The sequence below is a fragment of the Solanum stenotomum genome, chromosome 4, assembly GCF_019186545.1.
Source record: "Solanum stenotomum isolate F172 chromosome 4, ASM1918654v1, whole genome shotgun sequence".
Lineage (NCBI taxonomy): Eukaryota > Viridiplantae > Streptophyta > Magnoliopsida > Solanales > Solanaceae > Solanum > Solanum stenotomum.
The window spans coordinates 6756842-6781737 of NC_064285.1; the positions used below are offsets into that span (position 1 = coordinate 6756842).

The 24896-nt window shown below is 31.3% G+C and overlaps 5 non-coding genes across 5 annotated transcripts; all 5 read right to left on the reverse strand.

Moving 5' to 3' along the window:
• Positions 1-622: 622 nt before the first annotated feature.
• On the reverse strand, positions 623-818 carry LOC125863540 (U2 spliceosomal RNA). The gene has a single exon (XR_007446201.1). It is a non-coding gene; the product is annotated as a U2 spliceosomal RNA (small nuclear RNA).
• Positions 819-2978: 2160 nt separating this feature from the next.
• LOC125863456 (U2 spliceosomal RNA) lies at positions 2979-3174 on the reverse strand. Its single transcript, XR_007446145.1, has one exon. It is a non-coding gene; the product is annotated as a U2 spliceosomal RNA (small nuclear RNA).
• Positions 3175-15812: 12638 nt separating this feature from the next.
• On the reverse strand, positions 15813-16008 carry LOC125863529 (U2 spliceosomal RNA). Its single transcript, XR_007446190.1, has one exon. It is a non-coding gene; the product is annotated as a U2 spliceosomal RNA (small nuclear RNA).
• A 1032-nt stretch (positions 16009-17040) lies between these two features.
• Positions 17041-17236, reverse strand: LOC125863506 (U2 spliceosomal RNA). The gene has a single exon (XR_007446168.1). It is a non-coding gene; the product is annotated as a U2 spliceosomal RNA (small nuclear RNA).
• A 147-nt stretch (positions 17237-17383) lies between these two features.
• Positions 17384-17579, reverse strand: LOC125863517 (U2 spliceosomal RNA). The gene has a single exon (XR_007446179.1). It is a non-coding gene; the product is annotated as a U2 spliceosomal RNA (small nuclear RNA).
• Positions 17580-24896: the final 7317 nt, after the last annotated feature.

The window sequence follows — 24896 nt, forward strand, 5'->3', positions numbered from 1 at the left end:
CCCCCCCCCCCCCCCCCCAAAGCCCCTATATATAGGCACCAACTTCTCAATCTAGGATATCAATATATATGTTAGGGGTGGTAACTGGGCGGGTTGAGTAAAATTTAGGCAGGTTATAATGGGTTAAGACAACAATCAGATCAAAACACAACTAAATCCAAATTTGCTTAGGTCAAAACGAATTAGGTAATAGGTTATATAACAGGTTAGGTAATGGGCCACATCATGTAATCTGCTATATATTTCATTTTCCTTCATACCAAACATCCAAAATGTTTCTCTATTCTTACTTATTACTTTCATTTATACAAAGTCTCAAAGACAATAAATGTAACTAAATGGCACTTCACGGTGTTAAGGCTATGGTCGAAAGGAAAACATTTGAACTTGAATTGGTGGGGTGTGCCAAGCGTAGGCTTTATGTTTTTGGCCGAAATTTTGTATGGACGTCCGTTAAGACCTTAGTAATGGAGTCAGTTGGTTCCGACAGACAAACGGACCCATTTTCAAGTTCAAGAGCATAATTCTTACTTAACTTTCATTTATACAAAGTCTCAAAGACAATAAATGTTACCTAAATGGTTAGGCTATGATCGAAAGGAAAACATTTGAACTTGAATTGGTAGGGTGTGCCAGGCCTAGGCTTTAGTGCAACTCCCAGGCGACACATAAAAGTCCAAGTAGCAAGCTACTTTAATAGACTTTCCCCCTTAAAAAATTGAGTTAATATCGTGTGAGTCAATGACCCACATATCAGATATTAAACTGATAAGAACAGATACTACACTTGATCTTAGCCAAAAGGCCGAGAAAGGTATGCTTTTCTTAACCTATGGACTTAGTGCTTTATCCTCCCTCTCAACTCTCTACTTTTCGTTTTATATCGATACGGGACAAATGAATCTGAAATGCCACCAACTTATATTATTACAGTGAGAAAGACACTTTGGAAAAAAATATATATATTAGTTTACTTATGAACAATTAAGTACACTATATAGTATACAAAAGCTACCTACAAAATAGTTTATTATACAATGTAACCTTCAACATGATTTATCTAGGTGACCAACGTTCAAAATCACTTTTGGCCTCCAACCATACTATCAACGCTTATAATCTAGTGGTACCGATGAGTTTCATACACAATAGGTGTGAGCTCAATTCTCGCTGCTACTTTTTCAGCTTCTTCCTCCGTCCCTGATTAAAGGACCTCCACGCGTGAGCGTATGTTTGCACGTATTACGAGAACATGTGATAGGTAATCTCAAGCATATAGTTTATTATTCAAATATCTTTGAAGTTATTATTAGGTGTAATTCACCATAGATATGACTTGAAGCAAGCCTTTTCTTCCTCCCTTCCACGGTAATTTATGGGAACACTTCATGATTTTAAAAAGGATCAACACAACACTAGTACATAGCTAGAGTCTTGGACATCTCTATGTATGTACTTGACAAGAAGAGATTTGCCGTTGCGTTCTTGACCTTGCTTCACCTTAATTGTTATTTATCAGGCTTTAGCGGGTCTATTGATCAAGGCGGTGCTAGGTAGGGTTAAGAGGATACATCCGAACTTATCTTAGGTGGAAAATACTTAGGGGTCGTTTGGTACAAATATTGATAATGTAGAGATTAGTAATCCATGGATTAGTAATGCAGGGATTAGTAATGTAGGGATTAGCAATGCAGGGATTAGAAATGTTGGAATTATATTTTATCAACTGTTTGGTTCATTGCTTCCCACTTAATCTTGTGTTTGATTTAAAACTCTACAAAAAATTTGTTTCCTATTATACCCTTGTGTTATTATGAGATTGTTTATTTCATGTAATTGAGTCAAGATAGATGACCGCCGAACAATATTTTTTTTTTGTAGGATTTTCTATTCCATTTACCTAGTTAAGTTTTATATATTTATATATATATATATTTTATTTTATTATTTTTTGTTTTTTATTTTTTAAGTTAAAATAAATTGTTACTAATTTTGAGGTGTGATGTACCACTAAGGAGATCCTTGATGACACAGTGTATACCTATTTTTTTGTTGGTCAAATATATCTTAAACTTAACATAGATTTAGGGTTATTTAAATTGTTCAACACCTAAAGCTTATTAAAAAAAAAACAGGTCAAGTGGTTAATCGACGACCTACATTGAATAAAAAAATATTAGTGAAATCATGAAATTACACTAAACGAATTTGGAGAATTAAAAAGAACTTTATCACCATTCCAATATAAATAAAAAGAAAATCAAATTACAAAAGATATTTAGGAAAAGAAATAGGGGGATAGTTTAGTAATTTAGGGGTCTTATCCAAGAATTGTTAAACCTTGGATTAGTTATCCCTCCATTTTTTAAGGATAAAATAAGATCACATATTGTGTATAAGTAATCCATGAATTAAATTAAATAAAGTAATTAAACAATGTATTAGATGGATAAAAATTTAATCTGTAGACTATTCTAATTAATACCGCCTACCAAATGGGTCCTTAGTGTGGTGCTTCATTTTCCTTCGCGCCACACCCAAAATCTCAAGCATTTTGTAACTTTGTTCCTATATGTAGTAAACTCCCTTAAACGGAAGATGTACTATTCCCTTTTGTCTCAAAATAAGTGTCTTTTTATCTCATTTCATGTTCATTAAGAAAAATAATAAATAGAAGGCATAATTTACTATCCATATTAATAGATGTAATAATAAATAGAAGGCATAATTTACTATCCATATTAATAGATGTTTCTTCAAAATTGAACATTATTAAGAAGCTTCAAGGATATAATTAAAAATAATTACTATTTTTTATATTGAATTCCTAATGGCATTTATTTTCGATTTTTTTTGTTGCTGAAGCAACACTTATTTTTGAAGTAAAGAAACAAATAACATTGGTTTCACATTTACAAATTCCATTTTCTAACTTACAATTTGTTAAGGCCAAAGCTCAAACATTTAAACTAGATTTGGTGGGGTGCGCCAGGCCAAGGCAATAGTGCAACACCTAGGCGACGCACGAAGGCCTGAGTAGCAAGCTACTCTAATGAACCTTCCCCCTTAAAAAACTGAGTTAATATCGTGTGAGTCAATGACTCACATATCAGATATTAAACTGATAAAAACAGATACTACACTTGATCTTAGCCAAAAGGCCGAGAAAGGTATGCTCTACTTAGCTCACAGACTTCGTGTTTTATACTTCCTCTCAATTCTATGCCTTTTGTATTCCATCGATATGGTACTGATGAAATACTACCTACAATTTTACATTAGTGTGAGAAAGACAGTGGTAATTGAGTTATAAACACCTTAAACATGATTTAGCTCGGTTATCGATGCTCAAATCAACACTAATAGTATGTATATATATATAGTTATACACTTGTACTAGTTATATATAAGTGTCATTTAAACTTATTTTGTGCACATTAAGAAAAATAATAAATAGAAGAGTATAATTGGTAAAATATACAATTTTTGTCTTTAATTTCTTGTATCACTCTTATTTTGAGATTAAAATATTTTGCTAATTTTTTTGGGTGAAATTTCTAAGACGAGAAAAGGATAAATATATTTCGAAACTATTACAAATGATATATATATACTATCCGTTGTACTTAAGATTGTATATAACCTTATTGTCGTACTATTGGACCATATATCCCTAAGCCAAACGGAACAACACATGGTGTCCAAATTTATTTTAATTTTTACGTTAAGCCAAACTATTACAATCTTCTTTTTTATGCGTTAATAGAGAGCTTTGTACGTATGTTTCTTCTCCATTAACGGCCCTTGTTTTAGGTGTATTCTTGTCTAGTTTTATTTTTGTTTTAATGAAAAGTTTTAAAGAATAACTTTTATGCCCGATTTGATTTAGGTGATACTGTTGATTGTAGTGTGCTTATTGAAGGAATTCTTTTTTCTTTTCGATTTTGGATTTTCAAAATATGTTTTTTTAGGATTTTACTTTGATGTCTTTTGCATAGATTTGTTAGGAATTTGTGCATTTTTATGGTAAAGATTTTTTTTTTATTTTAGAATTTCACTTTGCTAGGATTTTACTTTATTGCCTTTTTCTGAGATATGTTAAGGGTTTGTGCATTCTTTTTATTAAAGAAATATTTTGCTTGCCTCTCTCCTCCCTCTCTCAATCTCCCTCGCTAAATATACAAATACATATGTATACCAGTTATATATATACAATTATCTGACATATATACATATACAATTCGTCTCTCTCGCTCGTCTCTCTCCTCCCTCTCTCAATCTCGCTCACCTCTCTCCTCCCTCTAACATGTAGCTACGAATTGTAATCAACAAACTATAGCTATAGAGCACAATTAAATTATTTTTGAGTGGCTATATGTGAAAATTCTTCTATATAATATTGGGTTTAAGTTTGTTGTCTATTGGGTCTAATTTGTTGTCTACTTATCTTTTTTTGTTTTGTTTACTATTGATGAAGTACAGAAACCCCATCAATTTGAGCGCTAATTACATCATATTATAAAAGTTTTTCAAATTACAATAATTTCAAAAATTTTCAAAACTTGTGGATATATTGCTCCTTCGCCCGATACATAGCAAATTCTACATGAGTTATGTATATGATACATAACTATAAATCAAATTCATATTGATTTAGATTTGAATGAATGCATCAACAATAACATTTGTATCAGATACATTGTAAACAAACGAAGTTGTAATATATCTGATAGAGATGGAGTAATGTATCTGGATGTTAAGAGAGAAGGAAAAAAGGGGATTTTTGTAATTAATTCAAATGATAGGGACTTTAAAAATTATATTATCTTAAGTCATGTGATTACGTAATTTTCTCTATTATTTATATCTCAACTCTATACAAAATGGGCCAAGTGAACCCAAAAGGAAAAGAAAATAACGAAAATAGAAAACAAAAAACAGGCCCGGTCCAAAGGATCCGCCTCCTTTTATATATCAGCCCTAAGAAGTAGGGTTTTCCATTTTGAGCTCCTGATCATCTCCCTCTATGTCGCCGCTTGGAGCTTGTGGTAACCTGAGCTTCCTTTTCCTCTTGTTGTGGGTAATCAATACTTATTATGATGAAGCTTTATTTTCTTCTCAACTCACAAAAGCAAGTATAGTTTTCCTTTGTTCTGATATGATTTTGTTGTTCATTTCTTTCTAATCTTCGCTTCCTTATCTGCAGAGGTGATACCGGTGGATATAGTGGGTTTCTCAGTGGAATCGAGAGAGAAAACAATTGTTGAAGGAAAGTTTCCGAGGTCGTTATCGCATAGAGAAATGATGCATCGGAACTGTGAGCTTTCAACAGCTTACAAGGTGTTCTTCTTCATCCATGTGTTCCATTCTGAAAAATCGAATGAATCTAGGTTGTTCACCAAACCTCTTCATCCTTGTTATGCCGTAATTTTCCTATCTATAGAAAAATCACTTTTTTGAAACGTTCTAAGTATAAAACAATTTGAGAAAATACTTAGAAAAGAGTCGCCATTTAATTTTTTATAGAAATTAAGAAAACTTATAATTTTCAAAGATTTAAACAGAAAAAATCATTTGAAAATACCAAAGAGGGTTCGAGGTTCAATTTACACTTCGAAAAGGGTTTAAGCATTCGAAGTGCCCGCTAACATGCGGTTGACCTGCGACTTGACTAGAATATATTTGACTATTTTTAGAAAAATAATGATTTAACATAAAAAACAATAACTTACAATCTTTGATTAGCTTTGAGAAAATAATTAAATACATGACGCATTTTTTATTTTTATTTTTATTTTTAGAGAAAGGGGCCCAAAAAATGAAACATTTGACTCGACATACAAGATTAGAATATTAATAAAATTAGAGTAATTAGAAATTATTTAATTCATTTTTGAAATAACAATTTAAACCAATTTAATGCATGAAAATCATTTTTTAATTAATTGACCAACCTTTTTGAGAAAAAGACTAAGTAAGTGTGTGTGTGTATATATATATATATATATATTCAATTAATTGAAAAGGTTTTGATTAACATTTTTAAAAGTATATTTGAGAAAGATACTTTAACTTGCAACAATTTTAAAATGAATAAAAATGTGATTAAATGAAAAGCATTAAAGAACATCTCTTTTTAAGAACCAAAGTTTTAACTTAATTGAAAATATAAAATTTTGATCAATATATTTGATTAATAAAATAAATGAACACAAAACCATGAAATGTATTAGAATTAAACCGACACAAAGAAAGTAACTCATCGTTTGGGGAATATAATTAAGCTAATTAACAATTCTAAAGTTAGAGTTAATGATAAGAAAACAAACAATAAATAAATAAATAAAAAAATTTAATAATTTAAAGGGCAAAGGAGAAATGAATTTGGGCCCCTTTTTTTGGGCCAAACTCGCTACTGATTTGGATTTTTGGCTCAATCCCGTTTTTGTATACCCCTGTTGTATACGAGTGTATATCGGTTGTTTATTAGCCCTTTTTCCTGTATATCAACCCATATACCAACTGTATATAGTTTGTTTTGACGCTTCCAACCTGTATCTTTGTTTTTGGTCACATATTTTACGTATACCACTGTATACAGGCTGTATTTCGGCTTATTTTCAAATTTCCGAAATATGAAAACTCAATTTCCAGCCTGTATCTTGCTACTTTCAACCTGTACACCAGCTTTGTAGATCCGGTAAGGGGAAGCATTGGGCCGAACCAAAGAGAAGATGCAAGGAGAAGGAGTTCGTGATGAACTCGGGTGGATTTCACAACAAAAGAAGAAGGAAACGACTTAGTAGGTAAAACTTTTAAGCGACATAACACAAAATAAAGTAGAAACATCTTATGGTCCTATGAAATTAGTATTAAAACAGGCACGACCATTAATCCGGACTTCAAGCTCATACCGGAAACAAGACCAAAGCTTCAACTTAATCAAAGGAAAATCAATAGCAACAGGGATGTCAGGCAGTCTCATCCCATAAGAAACTCATTTGGATGCAAAGGATCATTCATTTTTTATTTTATTTTTTTTACTCCCAAACAAATGGAACTACACACATATTTCCTAAACATAAAATTCTTAAATTAACTAGACATGGACAGCAACTAAGGACAGTAGACAAAATCGAATAAAATACTATATAAAAAAATATACTAAATGTAAGGATCATTTTTGTCACAACAACAAACATGGTCAAACCACACTTCACTGATTTGGGCAATAGACACTTTCAAAACATGAAACAAACATTGAGTATTATTTGACAAACACGAACGGAGCAATGTCAATAAGGTTAATCAAACGGGCCATACAAACTTAAGGTGAGTATAACAACGACGAATTCGAAAAGAACAAAGCCAACGATGTGAGCTTACACCAATGTTAAATCATCAAGAAAACGAATACATAAGAACATTTTAGTAAAAATAAGACGAAGAAAATAATATAGATCGAACACATCACCCAAGCTCATCTTAGAATCCACAAAGAGCTACATATCAAACCAACACAATGAATTCAAAATAAACAAAGGGATTGCGAGTTGTTTACCTTGTTCGGTGCAGCGAACTGAGACAAACGAGTTTGAGAGAAACAATTCTTCTACCACGATCTTTCGAATAAGAGCAGCAAGTTAAGAAAATTCGGGAGGCGATCTTTTCGGAATTTAAAATCGAAAAACTAGATATATCTTTTTCTTGAAGGTGTAGAAGTGACTATTGCTTTAAAAAAAAAACTCCAACCGTCTATCCCTCTCCTCAAGAGTGAACATGGGTATTTATAGACCGAATTTGGGATTGAAAAAAGGGGGGAAACTGGCAGAAATTTTGGATGATTTTTGAATCCAAAATTTGAATTCTCTTTGCTCTTTTCAAGGGAATAGTGAAAGAGATTCAGAAATCCCCGAAAAGGGGGAAAATGGGACGGTGATGTGATCTATTAGGACTCTAGGGTTATGGGTTTTCGCAGATGATCACGTCTCTGGGTTCTCCGCGATTTCCGGTGATTTTAGGCGTGAAGAAGACGAAAGCAAGTATGGGGTGAGGTCGAGTTTGGTATGCGTTGCTGTTGTATCGTTTCTCGCGTGAAGAAGATGCAGGGGTCGTCTGGTTCTTTTGGTATTGCTGATGTTATTGTATTGTAATTGAATTGGGTTTCTTTTGTGGGAATGGGTTGTTGGGCTGGTTGGGATTGCTGTTTGGAATCAAACTTGGGCCACTGAAAAATTAAAAAGAGGCCCAAATCTGGTCTTAATTTGCAAATTGGGCTTAAAGGGGGTTGGAAGATTTGTATGAAAAGTGGCTAAATGAATTGCAAAATTAGCCACCTTAAATTTAAAATTTAGCCAATTTGAGTTAACTTGATGACTTCGGCTAAACTTAAATAAGACGAATTAATATAATTAACTAATGAGCTTCTTAATCTTAACGAAATAAAATAATTAATTTACATATAAACCAAATGACTTAGAATTATAACTATAATGTAAACTAAACTAGAATGAAAATAAAATCCTTTTGAGATCATTTTTGAATATTCATAAAATATACTAATTATATACATAATTATGTGAAAGATATATATTATCTAAAAAATTATAAAAAGTGACAAGACTATTTAAAATAACTTGTGAACTATACTATTATTATTATTTATTTATTTATTTGAAATTTTATAAAACTAATTATTTAAAATCGTTTGAAATTGAAGAAGCTCGATAATTAATCTATAATGTGGAGGTCCAAAATTGGGTGTCAACAATCCTCATTACCACAGTTTTATCTTCAATATCCAAACATCATTCAAGTATTGTGGTTAGCATTAATTAGATTCCTTTTCTTAGATCTACATATCAACATGCTAAATCCTCTAAGAAGATTAATACCATCATTGACATTTTAATCCACAAAAAGGTTTTCACTTTTAAATATTTTTTGAGGTTTGAATTGAGCTGCTTTAGAACGATTATGCTTCATCTGCTCATACTTGTTAAGGATATGTATGAACCAAGCTGAAATCTTCATGTTAAAAAGGGGTATGATCCCGATCTTATCTCTTTTATTAACATAGTAAATAAGCACACAACTAAGTTAGATTTTACAAGTGTGAAATATAAATTTTTTGACCCTTTCGAGTTTCAATCCATATTTTAACATTAAATATCTATTTTTAAATCTAATCTTTATTTTTATTTGTATATCTGTTTTATTTTTTTAAGAACCAATCCTAATTTGCCACCTACCCCGAGATTCCTGTAACAAAATCACTCTCACCTCCTCATAACAACTCACATTTTTTCTCTTCTTTTTCACTCACACTAGCACACCACCTTCACACAATTCATTACATATACTCACAGAATCACTAGTTGATTTTCTTCCAGAGTCGGACTCCGATCAACAACGTTGTCCAAAAATCACTAAGATTAGAGAGGTTTGTTTCTTCGTCCTTAATTCTCTTAATTTTGTTATATATTGTTCTTTGGTGGTGATGTCTTGGCCAATTTGATGCTCTTAATTCATAAATCTATTGATGTGTTTGGTGTTGGCATGCTTCTTCTTTTTATCTAATAATTTATCATGTGTTCTATTACTTGCTTTTAAGTTTAGAGTGGACTAATTTTTTTGGGTATAATTAAGATTAGTTCACTATAATATTTGATGACTTATTCTAACAAATTAGGTTTTGATTCGTTGTTGACATGAAAAAAAAGGAGTTTGAGCTTAAGGTTTGATTTTTAATTGTTTTATATTTGTGAAAAAAAATGCTCTGAGTTTAAAATCGAAGCGGGAGCATGTACAGTTTATCATCTTAAGTAAGATGTTATTTTGCGTCTTAGATAAAAAGCAATTAATAAAATGGTAAGGTTGCATTTATTAATTGTTTTTATCTAAGCCGCAAAATTACAAGCTTAATTAATATGATAGATTATTTATGCTCTCGCTTAGAGCTTAAAGTTAGAGCATTTATTTCATTAATCTAACAATTAAAAATGAAAACTTAAGCTAAATTTGTTTTTTTCATGTCACCAGTGAATCAAACCCCAATTCGTGAACTAATCCCAAATGATTAATTCACTTTAAATTTGAAAGTAAGTAATCCACACATAATAAATTATAAGATATAAGCATGCCAACACCAAACAGATCAATGTATTTATGGATCAAGAGTAGGCCTGTCAAAATGAGCTCAAATATATGTAATTCGTTCAATTTGTCTAGAATTTTATGGGTGGACTCAAGATAATTTGAATTGAGTTCAATCTCAACTCAATCAAACCTTAATCTATTTTAAAAGAATCTTTAAGTGAGCCCAATTTAATAATCTCTAATTTCAACTCATTTTTAGACTATTTATTTGCATTAATATAATGTATATTCCTATATTGAAGATATGAATTACTATCTATTTTATATATTCTAAGATTTATTTATTAATTTGTAACTTTTGTTTTATTTCTTGAGTTGAAATTTAAATTTTGGTTATAAAAATTTAATAATACTATGTTAAAATTATGAGAATTTTACACAAATATCATAGTGTTAAGAGATAATTACATCATATCTCTTCGCTTTTTCAAATTACAAAAATCTCTTAAATTTGGTGAAATTAGGATACATTTCAATCCATTTTAATATCTCCAATTCTAACCCAATCCACTTATTTATCACCCCTAATAATTAAGAGCATCAAATTTGCCAACAAATCACTACCAATAACAATATGAAACAAAATTAACACAAGGAAGAAGAAACCAACCTCTCAAATCTTAGTGATTTTTGGATAGCGTCGTTGATCAGAGTTCGATTATAAACCTCATTAACCCCACTACTTTTTTTCGATCGGAGCACTTGGTAGCTGGAAGAAGGTCGATTGGTAGTTTGAAGTGAATTTGTTGCTGGTTTTGAATCTTCCACGTTGGTTTTCTATCGTATTTATGTAAATTCTCACTCATATCGACCCATCTTCTCTAAATTTAATTATACTCTCTATTGTTAACAAGAAGACCCCTAAGGAAAATGTTTTTAGTTATATCCCCGAGATTTTCTCTATATAAAATTGTATGAAGATGAGTCGGTGAATAGATTAGATGGTTTTGTTAGGATCAAACGCTTACCATTATGCCAAAAGCTATAGCTGATAACAAATACGCAACTTTATTTCTTAACTAAGTTCACCAAGCAAGCGTCATGTTCGATCATGACTTTGACCCGGGCCACCTAGCCCCTCGTGGACCTTGCCATAGGCAAGATGTCCCACTCTCAACACATGTCTCATGCAGAATGTTGCTCTTGAGAATCGAACTCACGACCTTGGCTCTGATACCACTTGTTAGGATCAAGCCATTATGTCAAAAACTATAGCTGATAGCAAATCCACAACTTTATTTCTTAACTAAGTCTACTAGGCAAGTGTCATATTCGATCATGACTCCGACCCGGGCCACCCAGCCCTTCGTGGGTCTTGTCATAAGCAGGATGTTGACATTACTCAACAGGGTTGTTCCCAATCCTAACTTATTTATAATGCCAACTCATTTAAACTTGAACAAATTGAGCAAATTAATGAATTTGGACTTAATTTTCCACTTATAAGTCTACATATGTCTTTCTTAGTTTGTCCATCTCACCATGCTTACAAGTTACAATGGCCTTGATTCATCTTTAAAACTATGAAGAACAATATATAAATTAGATTAAATCTGATTAAATCTTTATAGACACAACATGCTAGTACTCAAAATGTGCATGGAAATTTATAAAACGTGTAAAGGTGTGTTTAGATCAATTTCGAATTTAAATTAATTAAAATAATTAAGTAGATATTACTGGGGAAAAAACGTCGAAATGTTGACAAGACAACAACAAATAGTTAAGACTTCAAATAAATTACTCCTAGTTTGGACATACATATTTGAAGTTCAAACATTGAGAGTATAAATTTCAATCGTGTATGTTTGTAGTTAAATTTTGACAAATGAAACTTCAATTGCGCTTATTTGAAGTTTAGATAAAAATATCTAGTATTTGTTTGTACAAGCAATATGTCAAACTTTAGGCAAAATTTATAAATTCGGAAAGCGAATTTTGACAATATTTAAATTTTATTCAATAGTGACTAAACTTACAAAAAAAGTATACTCAACTATGCGTTAAATAGGGATCCAAAAATTAATAGATTATTTATGTACTTACACAAATCCGTAGAGTCAAGATCATAAAATGAATACTGAACATTGAGTAGGAGCAAGTTCAAGAAAATAAAAATATTTTGGGAAAACCAAAAACAGAAAATGACTTGTTTTCATCCTACCAAACTATGAAACTAGTAAAGGTATAAAGATAAATTTCTAAAAAAGTTCAAAAGAAATCTCTCTAATATTATTAACATCAACTAATGTCTTTTTCATAAATGAAAAACACTCCTATTTATAGAATAAATAAGGTGGTTATTAGTCCCAATAAAATCCTAAAAGAACAATCTAGAACTTAATAAATAATGAAAAAATTACTTGGTTGGATATCTTTTAATAAATAATTACTGATTTTAGCTATATTTTTTATTTATAACCATTTATAGCAATACTATGTTACATCTGCAATATGTATTAAAAGTGAATTATGTATGCAATATATATGTATTATAACTATTTTATTAAAATATATTATGCTTGTTTGATAAGAAATTGACACATTGTACTATAAATGTATTAAAATGTGTGATAAATGTATTATCCATCAATAAAACTTGTATTATAGGTGAATAACAAATTGTTCTTTGTAATATGTATTTAAACTGTGTTATAAATGTATTAAAAGTGATCAAGTGTAAAAAAATTGTTATTGCTATAAATGGTAAATATTTTTTTAAGATGGTATATTTATATAAGTTTCCTAATAATAAAACCCTAGCTTAGTGAACGAAAAGGGAAAATTAGCTAACTAGTCAAAATTATTAACATAATTATTAAAAACAGCTATACTTTAAAATAATTATTAAAAATGTCAAAATGTCAATATTTTACACAAATAAAGTGTATCCTAATATAATTCATTTATCTTCCTTTTATTTCTCAAATTGGGCCCATTAAAAAATAAAATACTCCATTACCCACTTTTCACTCTCTAAATTTTTTACCCAAATTCTATCATTTCTCTTTCTTAAGATTTCTTTCATTATTTTATCTCCTCAAGTAACTTAAACCTTGCCTTTTTAAAATCAAAATCCTCCATTTTTCTAAGAAATCTTAGAAATTATTCAAAAGATTTTCAACCTTTGTCGAAGTATTGAGATACAAAACTATTTTGTATGTTTTGTATCTTGGATCTGGATCTGGAAGAGTTACCAGGTGAAGAAGTGCCAATATTAGGATAAATCGTTCAAAAGTATTGAATTGGATCTAAAAGAAGTGTCGGGTGAAGAAGTGTCATTTTTGAATGTCAATATTTGGGAAGTTTATGAAATTGTTGAATATCAAAGTGATGAAAAATAACTTTATGGCATGTTGCATTTTGTATCTAAACTATCAAATTGCATTCTTTATTGTTTTTATTGTCTGTTGCATTTTCTAGTCATTACAAAATTCATGTGGTATCTTGCTAAAATTTGAGTTTTTTAGGTGTAACTTGTATTTATTTTGTAGGTGGTATTCATTTCAAATTATGTATATGTTTAATTTTGTATTATATTATAGGACAATAGATAAATAGTTTTACAGAATTTTGTATGCTATTCTAAATTAGGCTTCCTACAATTTTGTATTTTTTTTTTTGTATTCATTCTAACTATATGCCAACAAGTTTTGTATTTTTTTGTGCTCACTTTGTATTTCAATATCATTTTGTATTTCAATCTCACTTTGAATGCCAACAAATTTTGTATTTCTTTTTATTTTGTATTAATTCTAAATGTATGCCAACAAGTTTTAGATTTTTTGTGCTCACTTGTATTTCAATCTCACTTTGTATGCCAACAAGTTTTGTATTTATTTTTTATTTTGTATTAATTTTAAATGTATGCTAACACGTTTTAGATTTTTTGTGCTCACTTTGTATGCCAACAAATTTTGTATTTCTTTTTATTATTATTATTTTGTATTCATTCTAAAATCTTCTTCACTGCCAGCAAAAATCTTAAATCAATCGACTTCAATTCAACATGAATTGAGTATTTTTAATGGAGTGTTAAAAAAATAATATTGGAAATTTGAGGAATAAGGGAGAGAGAAGCCATGTCGATTGTGGAACCAAACACGTATAATAGGAAAGAGATTTTTCAAAATTTAATCCCAAAAGTAAAATATGAAAAGAGCGTAAGAGTAGTGAAAAAAAAAACTAGGCCTACTTAAAGTTAAACCAAAATTATGATTAGGAATTATGGTAACTTTGTTGGTTTAAATTTAAAAATTGCCTTATTTGAAATCCTTTTGATACCTTTCATCCTAAATAGCAGTAGATTCCTTAATATTTGTTTAAGGTTTGGCCGAGTTTGGAACTATCAATGGCATATACATAATTAAGTTATTGTAGAACAGTAAATTCTCTATAAAGGATAAATTTCTTTTTAAAAATATTTTCTCTCCTAAATTTCTCCATTCTGTTTTTAACAATTGTATTCTTTTAATAAAAATAAATAATAAAAACATAAATCAGATACATAACAAACTAAAATTTTGACATTTTTAATAAATATTGAAAGTATGACTAAGAGATCCTTTTAAATGCTAAAATATTGACATTTTGAAAATTTTCCCAAACTAAAATCCTAATAATTGTGGCTAAATTAAAAACTTTATGGGCTCTTTTGGTCGTGATTTTTGTGCCCTATTTAGGTTTGATTGGGCTGCTGATTTCTGCTCCACTCAAATGGTTGAAATTAACCTCATTTTAGGCTGATTTTGAACCCTTTTTTCTGCACCATTTTAAACTTCTTCGAGGCTGAACTTTGGACCCCAAATTTCCTCTTAGACTTCAACTTGGGCCACCAATAGTTGAACTTTGGACCCCAATGGCTATTTAAATAGTAGCCCAAGCTTAACAGTGTGTTCATTGAATGAAACAAAACAACCAAGTTGAAAAAATGGCACGCGACAATCAATACACACGTTTCATTTGAATTGTTGTTAAATAATAGCTCATTCCGTTCTTTGCGTCGGGAAGTCTTACTTTGGAGATAAAAACGAGGATGAAGGAGTACTTATCACTCCACCACAGTCATTGTTGATCATTCTATTTTATTTAGGAAGAATTAATTCAAAATCTTGAACAACGAGGATCGTCTAAGCTTTCTATTGATGTCGTATAAGCAACCTTTTTGGTTTTACTTTTCTTGGTCACCAATTTTCTTTGCGCCTTTTGGATTACCTCTCGAGATCCCTAACACCTCTCTAACTGCTTTGCTGATGCAGTCAACTGTCCTAACCCACGTAGTAGTTATGCCCCTACTACTCCCCAAATCCCCTATATATAGGTATCAACATCTCACCAATCTCCGAGGCCGTGGGTTGGACTAAATTTGAGAGCCCCTATATATAAGCATCAACATCTCACCAATCTCCGGGGTTGTGGGTTGGATTAAATTTGAGCAGGTTATAATGGGTTACGGCAACAATCGAGTCAAGACTCAATCCAAATTTAGTTGACTCAATCCAAATTTACGGGTCAAACCGGATTAGGTAATAGGCTATAATGTGCAACATCATGTAATCTCCTATATATTTCATTTTCTTTCATACCTAACATCTAAAATGTAACTTCATGGTGTTAAGGCTATGGTCGAAAGGAAAACATTTGAACTTGAATTGGTGGGGTGTGCCAGGCCTAGGCTTTAGTGCAACGCCCAAGCAACGCATGAAAGTCCAAGTAGCAAGCTACTTTAATGGACTTTCCCCCTTAAAAAATTAAGTTAATATCGTGTGAGTCGATGACCCACATATCAGATATTAAACTGATAAGAACAGATACTACACTTGATCTTAGCCAAAAGGCCGAGAAAGGTATGCTTTTCTTAACTTATGGACTTGGTGCTTTATCCTCCCTCTCAACTCTCTACTTTTCGTTTTATATCGATACGGGACAAATGAGCCTGAAGTGCCACGCACTTGTATATTATGGTGAGAAAGACACTTTGGAAAAAATATATATTAGTTTACTTATGAACAATTAAGTACACTATATAGTATACAAAAGCTACCTACAAAATAGATTATTATACAATGTAACCTTCAACATGATTTATTATCAACGCTTATAATCATAGGTAATCTCAAGCATGTACGGGAACACTTCATGATTTTAAAGGATCAACACAACACTAGTATAGCTAGAGTCTTAGGACATCTCTATGTATGCACTTGACAAGAAGAGATTTGTCGTTACGTTCTTTACTTTGCTTCACCTTAATTGTTATTTATCGGGCTTTAGCACGTCTATTGATCAAGGGGGTGCTAGGCAGGGGTAAGAGGATTCATCCGACCCAAAATCTCAAGCAATTTGTTGATTTTCTCTATTGTTAATACTTTGTTCCTACATGTAGTAAACTCCCTCAAACGGAAAATGTACTACTCCCTTCTGTCTCAAAATAAGTGTCGTTTTATCTCATTTCATCTTCATTAAGAAAAATAATAAATAGAAGGCATAATTTACTAAGCTATTCATATAATTGACATGGTGAGTTTACCCTTATTAATTGATAGAATTTCAAAATCAATTTACTCAATAAAGAGGTTCTACCTTTTTCAGACACGTAAAAAGAGACGAAGGGAGTAATTAGATGTTTTTTCAAAATTGGAAGAATTAGTTTTTCAAGGGTATAGTTAAAAACAATTACTATTTCTTGTCTTGAATTCCTACTGACATTTGCTTGAGATTTTTTTTTTTTTTTTGCAAAAGCAACACTTGTTTTGGAGTAAAGAATAAATAACATTGGTATAGGGAAATTAGATACCTAAGATTATCATGTCATCACAATTACAAGTTCCATTTTCTAACTTAAAATTTGTTAAGCCAAGCTCAAACATTAAACTAGATTTGGTGGGGTGCGCCAGGCCAAGGCTATAGTGCAACACCTAGGCGACGCACGAAGACCCAAGTAGCAAGCTACTTTAATGGACCTTCCCCCTTAAAAAATTAAGTTAATATCGTGTGAGTCAATGACCCACATATCAGATATTAAACTGATAAGAACAGATACTACACTTGATCTTAGCCAAAAGGCCGAGAAAGGTATGCTTTACTTAGCTCACGNAGGTGGAATTACAATTCTAGTACTCCGACGCGGTTTGCTAATGCATAAATCATCACTTGCCGCATCCTCTTTATTATCCAAATTAACAGATGTATCAACTGATTTCACAACACATTTAAACTAGATTTGGTGGGGTGCGCCAGGCCAAGGCTATAGTGCAACACCTAAGCGACGCACGAAGACCCAAGTAGCAAGCTACTTTAATGGACCTTCCCCCTTAAAAAATTAAGTTAATATCGTGTGAGTCAATGACCCACATATCAGATATTAAACTGATAAGAACAGATACTACACTTGATCTTAGCCAAAAGGCCGAGAAAGGTATGCTTTACTTAGCTCACGGACTTCGTGTTTTATCCGCCCTCTCAATTCTCTGCCTCTTGTATTCCATCGATATGGGACTGATGAACTCTTAATGATACCTACAATTTTATATTAGTGTGAGAAAAGCAATAGGTGGAAAAAAAATAGTAATGATTTAGCTTATAGGTTATCGATGCTCAAATCAGCACTATAAGTTATACTAGTAAGGGGTCAATTATATAAAAACGTCATAACAACTCATCCAACAAAAGGTTTCATCAAAATCTTATATAGAAAATTAGCTACGCATAAAGTATGTGAAAACATAATAAGTAATAAAATTCATAACCAATAACGAAAAATAGAAAGACGAAAGGAAAAACTTGTCGCCGAATCTTTCACTTACTCCTAGCGTTCTTTGCCTCAGATTGAATTCCCCTTCAAAAACATGTTTAAAGATAATTTATTTCACTTTTTGTTACTCGTCTCAAAATAAGTGTCATTTAAACTTATTTCGTGCTCGTTAAGAAAAAAAATAAGTAGAAAATAGTTTACTAAGTTATTTCTATTTATTATATATATCTAGATGATTGAGATTAAACAAAAAATTATCTTTACATAAGAGTATAATTGGAAAAACATACAATTTTTGTCTTTAATTTCTAGTATAATACTTATTTTGAGATTAAAAAATTTTGCAAAATCTTTTTGCTGAAATTTCTAAGACGAAAAAATGACAAATATACTTCTGAACTATTACAAATCGAGTAGAAAGCTTTGTACATTTCTTCTCCATTTATGACCGTTGTTTTAGGCGTATTCTTGTCTAGTTTTATTTTTGTTTGAATGAAAAGTTTTAAAGAATAACTTTTATGCCCGATTTATGTGGTACAGTTGATTGTAGTGTGGTTATTGAAGGAGTTTCTTTTTTCTTTTTGATTTTGGATTTTCAAAAATATGTTTTTTCAGGATTTTACTTTGATGTCTTTTACATAGATTTGTTAGGAATTTGTGAATTTTTATGGTAAAGAATGTTTTTAATTTTTTAAGAATTTTACTTTGTTAGGATTTTACTTTATTGTCTTTTTCTGAGATTTGTTAAGGATTTGTGCATTCTTTTTATTAAAGAAATATTTTGCTCATCAATCTCCTCCCTCTCCCAATCTCCCTCGCCAATTATACAAATACATATGTATACCAGTTATATATCTACAATTATCTGACAGATATACATATACAGTTCGCCTTTCTCCTCCCTCTTCCAATCTCGCTCGCGTCTCTCCACTCTCTGCCCTCTCTCGCTCGTTTCTCTCCTCCCTCTCCTCCCTCTTCCAATCCCGTTCGCCTCTCTCCACTCTCTGCCCTCTCTTGCGCGAGCCTCTCTCCTCCCTCTAACATGTAGCTACGAATCGTAATCAGCAAACTATAGCTATAGAGCACAATTAAGTTATTTTTGAGTGACTATATATGAAAGTTCCCCTATATAATATTGTGTTTAAGTTTGTTGTCTATTGGGTCTAAATTTGTTGTCTACTTATCCTTTTTTTTACTATTTATATATATAGAGAGAGAGACAACTTGTGGAGCTAAAACCTCCATTTTATTTAGTATGAAGTACAGAAACCCCATCAATTTGAGCACTAATTACATCATATTATAAAACTTTCTCAAATTACAATAATTTCAAAATTTTCAAAACTTGCGGATATATTGCTCCTTCGCCCGATACATAGCAAATGATATATGAGCTATGTATCTGATACATAACTATAAACCAAATTCATATTGATTTAGGTTTGAATGATTTGAGTTATGCATCAACAATGACATTTGTATCAGATACATTGTAAACAAACGAAGTTGTAATATATCTGATAGAAGTGGAGTGATGTATCCGGATGTTAAGAGAGAAGGAAAAATGGAATTTTTGTAATTAATTCAAATGATAGGGACTTTAGATATTATGTTATCTTAAGTCATGTAATTACATAATTTTCTCTATTATTTATATCTCAACTCTGTACAAAATGGGCCAAGTGAACCCAAAAGGAAAAGAAAATAAAGAAAATAGAAAACAAAAAACAGGCCCAATCCAAAGGATCCGCCTCCTTTTATATATCATCCCTAAGAAGTAGGGTTTTACATTTTGAGCTCCTGATCGTCTCCCTCTATATCGCCACTTGGAGCTTCTGGTAACCTGAGCTTCATTTTCCTCTTGTTGTGGGTAATCAATACTTATTATGATGATGAAGCTTCATTTTCTTCTTAGCTCACATAGGTAAGTATAGTTTTCCTTTGTTCTAATATGATTTTGTTCTTCATTTCTTCCTAAGCTTCGCTTCCTTATCTGCAAAGGTGTATACCGGTGGATATAATGGGTTTCTAGGTGGAATCGAGAGAGAAAACAATTATCGGAGGAAAGTTTCCAAAGTCACCATCGCATAGAGAAATGATGCATCGGAACTGTGAACTTCCAACAACTTACAAGGTGTTCTTGTTCATTCATGTGTTCCATTCTGAAAAATCGAATGAATCTAGGTTATTCACCAAACCTCTTCATCCTCATTACCACATTTTCATCTTTAATTTCCAAACATCATTTAAGTATTGTGGTTAGCATTAATTAGATTCCTTTTCTTAGATCTAAATATCAACATGTTGAATCCTTTAAGGAGATTAATACCACCATTGACATTTTAATCCTCAAAAATGTTTCCAATTTAAAATGTTTTTAGAGGTTGGAATCGACTTGCTTTAGAACGATTATGCTTCATCTGCTCATACTTGTCAAGGATGTATGAACCAAGTTGAAATCTTCATGTCAAAAAGGGGTATGATCCTGATCTTATCTCTTTTATTGGCATAGTAAATAAGTACACAACTAAGTTAGCTTTTACAAGTGTACAATATAGATACATGATCTTTGACCCTTTTGAGTTTCAATCCATATTTTAAACTTTAAATACCTATTTTTAAATCTATTTTTTTTTCAGAACCAATCCTAATTTGCCACCTACCCATAGATACTTCTAACAAACTCATCATTACTTATTTTTCTTGCTCACTAAGTAAGAAAGCACATGACTCTTATACTCAGTCACCCATCTTTCACTTGCCGTACACACACAATTACACCAACAATTCACCCATAGAATCACTCTCATTTGCACATAACAACTAACATTTTTTCTCTTCTTCCTTACTCACACTAGCACACCACCTACACACAATTCATTACATATACTCACATAATCACTAGTTGAATTTAATCCAGAGTATCTGTTCGAAGAAAAATTTACAGTCGGACTCCAATCAACATCGTTGTCCAAAAATCACTAAGATTAGAGAGGTTTGTTTCTTCTTCCTTAATTCTCTTAATTTTGTTATATATTGTTCTTTGGTGGTGATGTCTTGGACAATTTGATGCTCTTAATTCATAAATATATTGATGTGTTTAGTGTTGGCATGCTTCTTCTTTTTATCTAATAATTTATCATGTGTTCAATTACTTGCTTTTTGTAATTGATTCAAATGATAGGGAATTTAGAAATTATATTATCTTAAGTCGTGTAGTTACATAATTTTCTCTATTATTTATAGCTCAACTCTGTACAAAATGGGCCAAGTGAACCCAAAAGGAAAAGAAAATAAAGAAAATAGAAAACAAAAAACAGGCCCAGTCCAAAGGATCCGCCTCCTTTTATATATCAACCCTAAGAAGTAGGGTTTTCCATTTTGAGCTCCTGGTCATCTCCCTCTATATCGCTGCTTGGAACTTCTGATAACCTGAGCTTCTTTTTCCTCTTATTGTGGGTAATCAATACTTATTTATGATGATGAAGAAGCTTCCTTTTCTTCTCAGCTCATATAAGTAAGTATAGTTTTCCTTTGTTCTAATATGATTTTGTTCTTCATTTCTTCTAATCTTCGCTTCCTTATCTGCAAAGGTGTATACCGGTGGATATAATGGGTTTCTGGAATCGAGAGAGAAAACAATTGTCAGAGGAAGTTTCCAAGGTCGTTATCGCATAGAGAAATGATGCATCGGAACTGTGAACTTCCAACAGCTTACAAGGTGTTCTTCTTCATGCATGTGTTCCATTCTGAAAAATCGAATGAATCTAGGTTGTTCACCAAACCTCTTCATCCTCATTACCACAATATCATTTTCAATTTTCAAACATCATTCAAGTATTGTGGTTAGCATTAATTAGATTCCTTTTCTTAGATCTAAATATCAACATGTTGAATCCTTTAAGGAGATTAATACCACCATTGACATTTTAATCCTCAAAAATGTTTCCAATTTAAAATGTTTTTAGAGGTTGGAATCGACTTGCTTTAGAACGATTATGCTTCATCTGCTCATACTTGTCAAGGATATATGAACCAAGCTGAAATCTTCATGTCAAAAAGGAGTATGATCCTGATCTTATCTCTTTTATTGACATAGTAAATAAGTACACAACTAAGTTAGCTTTTACAGGTGTACAATATAGATACATGATCTTTGACCCTTTCGAGTTTCAATTCATATTTTAACTTTAAAACCTATTTTTAAATCTAATTTTTTTTTTAGAACCAATCCTAATTTGCCACCTACCCCTAGATACTTCTAACAAACTCATCATTACTTATTTTTCTTGCTCACTAAGTAAGAAAGCACATGACCCTTATACTCACTCACCCATCTTCCACTTGTCGTACACACACAATTACACCAACAATTCACTCACATAATCACTAACTAACCACTTTCACACAATTCATTACATATACTCACAGAATCACTAGTTGAATTTCTTCCGGAGTATTCCGATCGAAGAAAAATTTACAGTCGGACTCCGATCAATAACGTTGTCCAAAAATCACTAAGATTAGAGAGGTTTGTTTCTTCTTCCTTAATTCTCTTAATTTTGTTATATATTGTTCTTTGGTGGTGATGTCTTGGCCAATTTGATGCTCTTAATTCATAAATTTATTGATGTGTTTGGTGTTGGCATGCTTCTTCTTTTTATCTAATAATTTATCATGTGTTCTATTACTTGCTTTTAAGTTTAGAGTGGACTAATTTTTTTGGGTTTAATTAAGATTAGCTCACTAAAATATTTGATGACTTATTCTAACAAATTAGTTTTGGATTCATTGTTGACCTGATCAAAAAAGAGTTTGGACTTAACTTTTCATTTTAAATTGTTTTATATTAGTGAAAAATGCTTTAAGTTTAAACTCTAAGCGAGAGCACGCATAGTTTTTCGTTTTAATTGAGGTTAGCAATTTTGCATCTTAGATAAAGATATTTAATAAAATGACAAGGTCGGGTTTATGCGTGTTGACCCATATTATCCTCTTAAGAATTTTATTTTTTTTATTCAACGAAAGAGTAAGACTCAATCTTTAGGTGTGATACACAAGGAAATGTCACATATATGCATCTTGATAAGCTTATATTGAATCTGAGGTTGCAACTTTGCATCTTAGTTAGCACTAATAAAATTCAACAATAGAAGTGACCCATAGACAAATAATTTATCCAAGATTGATTTAGTCAAGTATAAATTGACAAAAACGATTGTGCTAGAATTAAAGGACTCAAGGGTGCCTCTAACCTTCTCCAAGTCAACAAAATTTCTTACTTTGTCTTTTATTTTCATAGAGCAATAGGAAGTGTCATTTCATTTTTGAATTGTAGTGACTCCGCTTGAGTTATGGTGTTCCACGTCACCCTTTTGAACTCCTAATTAGAAGGAAATGATTCTTTTTATTGGTCTACGAAAACAAAAGATTGGATAAGAAATATTGTTGATCAGAGATGGTATGAGGACGTCCCATGAGTCTCTTGGTTCTGACACGATCACTTTTGTCAAAATTATACTTGACTTAAATAAATATTGGATAAATCATTTGACTATGATTCACTTCAATTGTTGAATTTTATTGGTTTTACCTAAGAAACAAAGTTGCGACCTCAACTTCGATATACACTTATCAAGATGCATAAACACGACCTATCCTTATGTATCACACCTAAATATTGATACTCGTTTGTTGAATCAAATATTAACATTTTTAAAGAGAATTTGGATCTAGATGCATAAATGCAACCTTATTGTTTTATTAATTATTTTTATCTAAGACGCAAAATTCTGATCTTATTTAAGACGATAAATTATGCATGCTCTCGCTTAGAGCTTAACGTTAGAGAACTTATTTCATTAATCTAACAATTAAAAATGAAAACTTAAGCTAAAACTTTTTTTTCATTTCACCAGAGAATCCAACCCCAATTAGTGAACTAATCCTAATTAAACCTAAATGAATTAATTCACTTTAAACTTAAAAGCAAGTAATCCACACAGAATAATTTATTAGATATAAGCAAGTCAACACTAAGAGATCAATGTATTTGTGGTTTAAGAGCAGGCGTGCCAAAATTGGTTCAAATATAGGTAATCCGCTTAATCTGTCTAGAATTTTATGGGTTGAGCTCAGGAGAGTATGAATTAGGTTCAATCTCAAATCATTCAAGCATTAACTCATTTTAAAAGAAGGAAAAAGGATCAAAAATATCTTTAAACTATGTGAAATGAACAAAAATGCCATCCGTTTATGTTTTGGTCCAAAAATGTTTTTGTCGTCAATACTTTCATTCAAAAATGCCCTTATTGTTATTTAATGGGTCAAAAATGCTCATTTTACAAATAAATGTATTATTATTTTTTCTTTTAACATATTTATTAGAAAAAATATGTGTTTAAAAAGAAAAGAAATAATATATTTATTTAAAAAAAAAGGCATTATTGACTCATTTAGTAACTGTAGGATATTTTTGGATTAAAGTATTGACTGCAATGATATTTTTGAGTCAAATTATTGACGGGAGGTACATTTTTGAGTCAAACTATAAACAAAAAACATTTTTGTTCATTTCACATAGTGTAAGGACAATTTTGACCCTTTATTTTCAATTGAGCCCAATTTAATCTCTAACTCAACTTGTTCTAAGACTCTTTATTTGTATTGATGTAATGTATGTTCCTAATTGAAGATATGAATTAGTCTAGGGTTGGCAATTTCAGCCCATATTAATGAAATGAGTCCATTTTACCCATATTTAATGACTTGGATCACTCATATTTTAATTGGGTAAATATGAGCTTCAAGTTATTTTAAGAGCTCCTACAAATATGGTCAAAATAGGTAAAATATGGATATCCTATCGACATAATAGATCACTCACTTTCCAATTTTACTCAAAATTCTAATATTAATTTTAAATTTTCAAAAAAATTGGAGGATGGGTGGGGCTGAGAAAGGGGGGGGGGGGGGGGGGGGGGGG